This window comes from Lissotriton helveticus, chromosome 10 (genome assembly GCF_964261635.1).
Source record: "Lissotriton helveticus chromosome 10, aLisHel1.1, whole genome shotgun sequence".
NCBI classification, from domain to species: Eukaryota; Metazoa; Chordata; class Amphibia; order Caudata; family Salamandridae; genus Lissotriton; species Lissotriton helveticus.
In genome coordinates, this window is record NC_136071.1 from 69,598,561 (window position 1) to 69,604,560 (window position 6,000).

General features: G+C 42.1%; 1 pseudogene across 1 annotated transcript in view; it reads right to left on the reverse strand.

Annotated features, from left to right (window-relative positions):
* Nucleotides 1-6,000, reverse strand: part of LOC144785899 (metalloproteinase inhibitor 1-like) — a 111,601-nt pseudogene that overhangs the window by 22,579 nt on the left and 83,022 nt on the right. The gene's annotated exons all lie outside the window — the stretch shown is intronic.

Sequence of the window (6,000 nt, forward strand, 5' to 3'; positions counted from 1 at the left end):
CTGAAGAGGTAGTGGGTGAGGTCCAATATTTATACCTGGTGCCCATCCTCTAGAATGTGGGAGAAGGTTCTAGAAATTCAGTTTGAAGTTCACAGGCTTCCTGTCTTCCCTACCCTGGCTCCAGACTAATCACATGGGGGATGCAGCCCTTCGTGTAGCAGCAGAACACAGCCTATTTAAGAGTAAGTAGGGCTGTGTGCATCTCTGCCATTCCATCATGCCAGTGATGCATCCAGACACACAAAAGCTCTCTATTGTGTGTGGTTGTCTAGGAGGAATACACAAAGCCTAGCTATACGCAGGCATGTGGCCCAGAGACAGGCTAGAGTCACTAAATGGCTTAGGCAGGACAATGTCAACTTTCTAAAAGTGTCTTTTTCAAAATATTAATTTAAAATACGGCTTTACCATGATAGAGGATATTTCATTACAATTCAAAAGACACCAAACATTAACTATTTCCTGTTCCCTTTTGTAAATTATCATGTATTAAATGTAATTAGGTAACTCCAATGTTAGCCTTTACGAGAGGTAGGCCTTGCAGTAGGGAAAAACAAATGTAAGAGTTTCTCACTAACCGGAGATGGAACATAAAAGTATATGTCCAACTTTTTAACTGCACCCTGCCTTAAGGGCTATTCATGGCCTACCCAAGGGAGACTTATATGTTTTTAAACGGGAGGTTTGGGCTTGGCAAAAGGTTTATTTTACCAGGTCAAAATGGCAGTTGTAAATTGCACACACATGCTGCAATGACAGACCAGAAATATGGGACAAGTTTCAATGGCTACTTACGTGAGTTGCACAATCAGTGCTGTAGGTCCACAAGTAACATTTAATGTACAGGCCCTGGGTAGATGTAGCACCAGTTTACAAAGGACTTACAATTAAATTAAATATGCTGTATGGGTATAAGCCAATGTTAAACAATAGTAGGGGGAAGCAATCCTTGTTTATAATTTTTTTTAATCCTTTCTCTATATAGGACAATTTGTTTAACTGATTTAACTAATTACAAATGTGTGCTAGTTGTATCAGGAAACTGCCTATGTCCCTGTAGAAACTATATATGGGTAAAGGTTCAGGAACCAGAGGCCTGAAACTACCAACATGCACAGCTTGTGAAATGTGTGATGAGACACAGTCACATAATGTCTGTTAGATATTTTATTGTTAATCTCTTCATGATAAATGATGCATAATAATGAAACTTTTCATTAGTTTATGTAATTGTTTTCTTCTTGAAATGCATTCTTAATTAGGCATTTTTTATCATTGTTTAATAAACATTGTACCAACAAAACTGCATTTATTGCACATATCAATTCAATTCAATAATCTTTTTTTCGATTATAAAAAAACATAAACGATTTGCATACAATATAAAACAGTTCATAAAACAAAACTTCAGACCCGTGCCCATCCATTCCAACATAATTTAAAAGTACTCATCGAAGTCCCAATAAAGGTTAATACTAGTAATTAAAACAATAAATACGATTTTAAAATCTAAAATCATGGAACATCCAACAGGAATATCATAGTTGCAAAATTACAGTATTATCAATTCATTTGAACTGAGTTTTTGCATGATGTTATTTCCTTCTTAAAATATATTTAAGACTATCGGCATTACCTTCATTACATGCAGGACTCCATGCCATACCTTTTAAAAAATTATCAATATTTTCTCAACACAAGGTTACTTGCAGAAGTAGCTAAAACTTGAAACCCCTTCTCCTCCTTATAAGGTCTACACAGAAAAGGTATCTGCTTATAACACAATAGATTGGGTAGTATCAGTTCGCAGTATTCTTTCCGCCTCACTGCAACGACTGAATCCCAAAAGGCGAGAAATTGGTTTAATCCATTTTCTCCTAGACTGGATGTAAGCAGGACAAAAGAATAATATATGTGTTTAATCCTCTTTGGCGCCTATATTACAGAATTCACAGCTGACATCATTTTCCTTTCCTGCATTACACACCCATTTTGTTGTGTTTACTTTGATTTGCAGAATGCCATAGCGAAATTTTAAATACAGGGATTTGGCTAGAATTGGCAACATTTCATCCATAAAGGACTCAAATTTACTACCTGTTTTCATAGCAAGATACCTCAAGGATAAGGTGCCTAGTTTGGGGTTATCTAACTGGGAGTTTTGAGCAAACGCCCAGTAGCTTAATTTTAGCACTTTTTTACAACTCAATGTTAGGCTTTCTGGGTCCTCCCAAAAATGTCTCAACCCCATCTTAGTGAACCAGTCCTCGATATGGGTCAACCATGCCAATCTCGTATTGTTTTTTATTCTCAGGATTTCCTGTAGTGCTTCTCTGTAATGGACTAATTCGTCTGTTGACCACAAGCGGATCCAATACAATAAAGGCCGTAGTGCTGTGTGGTCTTCAGTACGATGGATGTTTAGGTCCATTGTGAGAGGGAGTCAGGTTGTGCGCCTTGGAATACTTAATAATTTCCTAAAAAAGATATTCTCTTGTGTCATAAAGGTGTCACAAAGGTATGTTTTACTACGTAACCCCATAATTCAGCCCCATAAAGGGAAGCAGATTGTGCCTTGTATTTATATAGCTCCAATACTGGGGAGACGACTTTTGATTGGTTACTCTTATGCCTCCTTGCTATTGGGACCTAAGTTCTGAATAAGAATAGTTTTACTTTTGTCTAACTGGGGTTTCCAATCTAGTTTAGTATCTAGAGTAATGCATAGGTAGTTAAAATTGTGCACATATTCAATCCTTTCTGTGTTCACAGTCAAAGTTTAAAAAAAAAGTTTTATGCCGATTGACTGCCATATATTTGGTTTTAGATGAGCTAATCTCCAATCCTTTCGTTTCACAGTAAGTTCTAAAAGTATCAAGTAGGTTTTGTAGGCCTTTGGGTGTCTGTGAAATTAAAATGGTATTGTCTGCAAACAGGAGTGCAGGTACATGAGCCCCCCCAACTTGGGAGAATCATGTTCGCAGCCCAAGAGGGAATCTGGAATATCGTTCACATACAAAGAGAACAGTGTGGGGGCCAACACGCACCCTTGTCTTACACCCCTATTTATATTTATACGATTTGTCAATTCACCATTTGGACCCCGTCTGACCCTGGCAAAGTTAGCCTCATGCAGCCTAATGATCTGTGCTAAAAGTTCCCCTGAAACACCCTGATCCCTTAGTCTTGTCCACAGGGCGTTTCTGGGGACCAGGTCAAAGGCTGCCCTGAGGTCAACAAATGCAATGTACAGGTGCGCCCTTTTTTTATTTCAATATACTTCCAGATAATACAAAGGAATCGAAACACCTGATCGATTGTGCTGATTTTTCCCTAAAACCTGCCTGGTACTTGGTTGGGATACTATTGTCCCCAATCCAAAAACTCAGTTTGTTTAAAATTTGTCTTGCAAATACCTTTTGTAGGACATCAATTAGACTAATGGGTCTGTAATGGGCCAGGTTCATACGATCCCCCTTCTTAAAAATAGCTACAATCTTTGTGCCCCGCCATGTATCAGGGATAGGAGCACCCTTTGCAATGGCATTGCACAAAAGGCTGATATAAGGGGCCCAGATCTTTTTCTCGTGCCTCCAATACCTCAACATCATCTCCTACGCCGACGACACCCAGCTGATCATATCCCTCACCGAAGATCCGCCAAAGCCAAATCTCCACAGAGGAATGAAGGCCGTCGCCGAATGGATGAAGGGCAGCAGACTGAAGCTAAACTCAGACAAGACGGAGGTCCTCATCCTCGGGCTCACCCCATCAGCCTGGGACGACTCCTGGTGGCCCACATCGCTAGGCACAACCCCAGGACCCACCGACCACGCACGCAACCTGGGGGTCATCATCGACTCCACCCTCTCCATGACAAAGCAAGTCAACGCCGTCACCACGTCCTGCTTCAACACCCTCCGAATGCTCTGCAGAATCTTCAAATGGATCCCCCCCGACAAGAGAAAAACCTTCACCCAGGCCCTCGTCACCAGCAGACTCGACGACGGGAACGCCCTCTACTCAGGAACAACAACCAAGCTCCTGAGACGACTACAACGAACCCAGAGCGCCTCAGCATGACTGATCCTCGACATCCCCCGACGCAGCCACACCACACCCCACCTGAGAGGCCTGCACTGGCTCCCAGTCAACAAGAGGATCACATTCAAACTCATCATCCACGCACACAAAACTCTTCACAACGCCGGACCAGCATACCTCAACGACCGACTCAGCTTCCACAACCCCCACCCACTGCCTCCGCTCTGCCAACGTCTCCCTCGCCGCAGTCCCCCGCTTCCGGAAAACCACAGATCCTTCTCCTACCTCGCCGCCAAGACATGGAATACCCTCCCTACCAACCTACGACATACCCAGGACCTGCTGGCCTTCAGAAGACTCCTCAAGACCTGGCTCTTCGACCAGTAGCAGCTCCCCCCCCCCCCCCAGCGCCTTGAGACTCTCACAGGTATGTAGTGCGCTTTATAAATGCTTTGATTGATTGATTGATTGATAAGTCCCCAGGAATCCTATCCGGCCCGGGTGCCTTCACTTGTTTTATTGCATTTATTGCTTCCATGGTTTCTAACATGCTAAAGGACAGAGGTGTCTCACTTGAATTGAGAATTAGAGTATCGCTACCAAGGATAGCCTCATTGATGGTAGCTCAGTACAGGTGAGAGAAATGGGATACCCAAGTATTGGCGTCAAGGAATAAATCCCTACGGCAAGTCCCATTACTATTGTCCTTAGAGACCAAGCGCCAGAATAGGGTTTTGTCATTTGCTTTGCACGCGTCTAGCAATTTGGACCAGATGTTCTCATCCCAGCATTTCTTTGCCTTAAGCACTACATCCTTGTAGCACCTCCTTTTCTCCCTCAAGACTAAGACATCATTGCTTTTAAGTGCATCTATGAGTTCTTTTTTGGCATTACGGCACTCTTTGTTATACCATGAATCACCCTTAGGCAATGAATCTAATGGCCCCTTTTTTGAAGGCTTTGGAATTTTAGTTAATATTTGTTCAAGTCCCTCTACCATATTATCATGCATCCGCTTGATCGGTATCTCTTTTACTTGGAGATTAATGTGTGGGGAGACTATTTCTACGTATGTTTCGTAGACCTTCTTAACAGTCACTTCATTCCCTCACACTATTAAGGCCATTTAAGTGCTCTGTGATTATTTGACACCACAGACTCAATTGCACATATCACATCATATTCATTGTTCAATTTTTAAACATATAAATTCTTTTGATTACTGTGGTTGTTTGCCCTATGCATTTCGGGACCACTCGTTCATTCGTCAGGGGCCAGTCATCATAAGCAACTTATGAAGACGAATCTACTGCTGATGCCAATCAAAATCCTCTGTATACCAATCTGAACGCTCCATAATAAAAGACTTCATGCTTTCAATTCCTCCTGAAAGTCCATGATCTCCGTGGACCAATCGCGTACTATGGGGGAGAGATCTGGTTCCTGAACCTTTACCCATAGATAAGCCAATGTTACCTGGTTTTAAGGAGTGAGCCCATGCACTTTAGAAGTGATTACCAGTAGAAAGTACAGAGAGTCCTAAGACCAGCAAAAACAACATCAGAAAAAATAGGGGGGGAAGGCAAAAAGTTTGGGGGAAGACCACCCTATGACTGACAGGTCTAACATTAAGAAACTGGGGGATTAATCCATCCTAGCACTGGAAACCTGTATGGCCTCAGTCATATCTTTTTTGTGTCTGGCAGTGCCCCCAAACTCATTGGTTGATGTTTTCTTTTGATCTTGCAACTACCATATAACAATGCAAACAGGTCCATAAATGCACTCCACCCTGCATTTACTGCAGATACAAACATGCATGCATTAAAGGCTGATTTATAAATGATTCCTTCAGAAATTAATCTGGTTTTGACCTGGTGATGTCAAACTGAATTCTGTACAACGTGAATTGTGTGCAGCAGACAGGGCAGAGAAGCCGCAAACAGAGCGAACTGC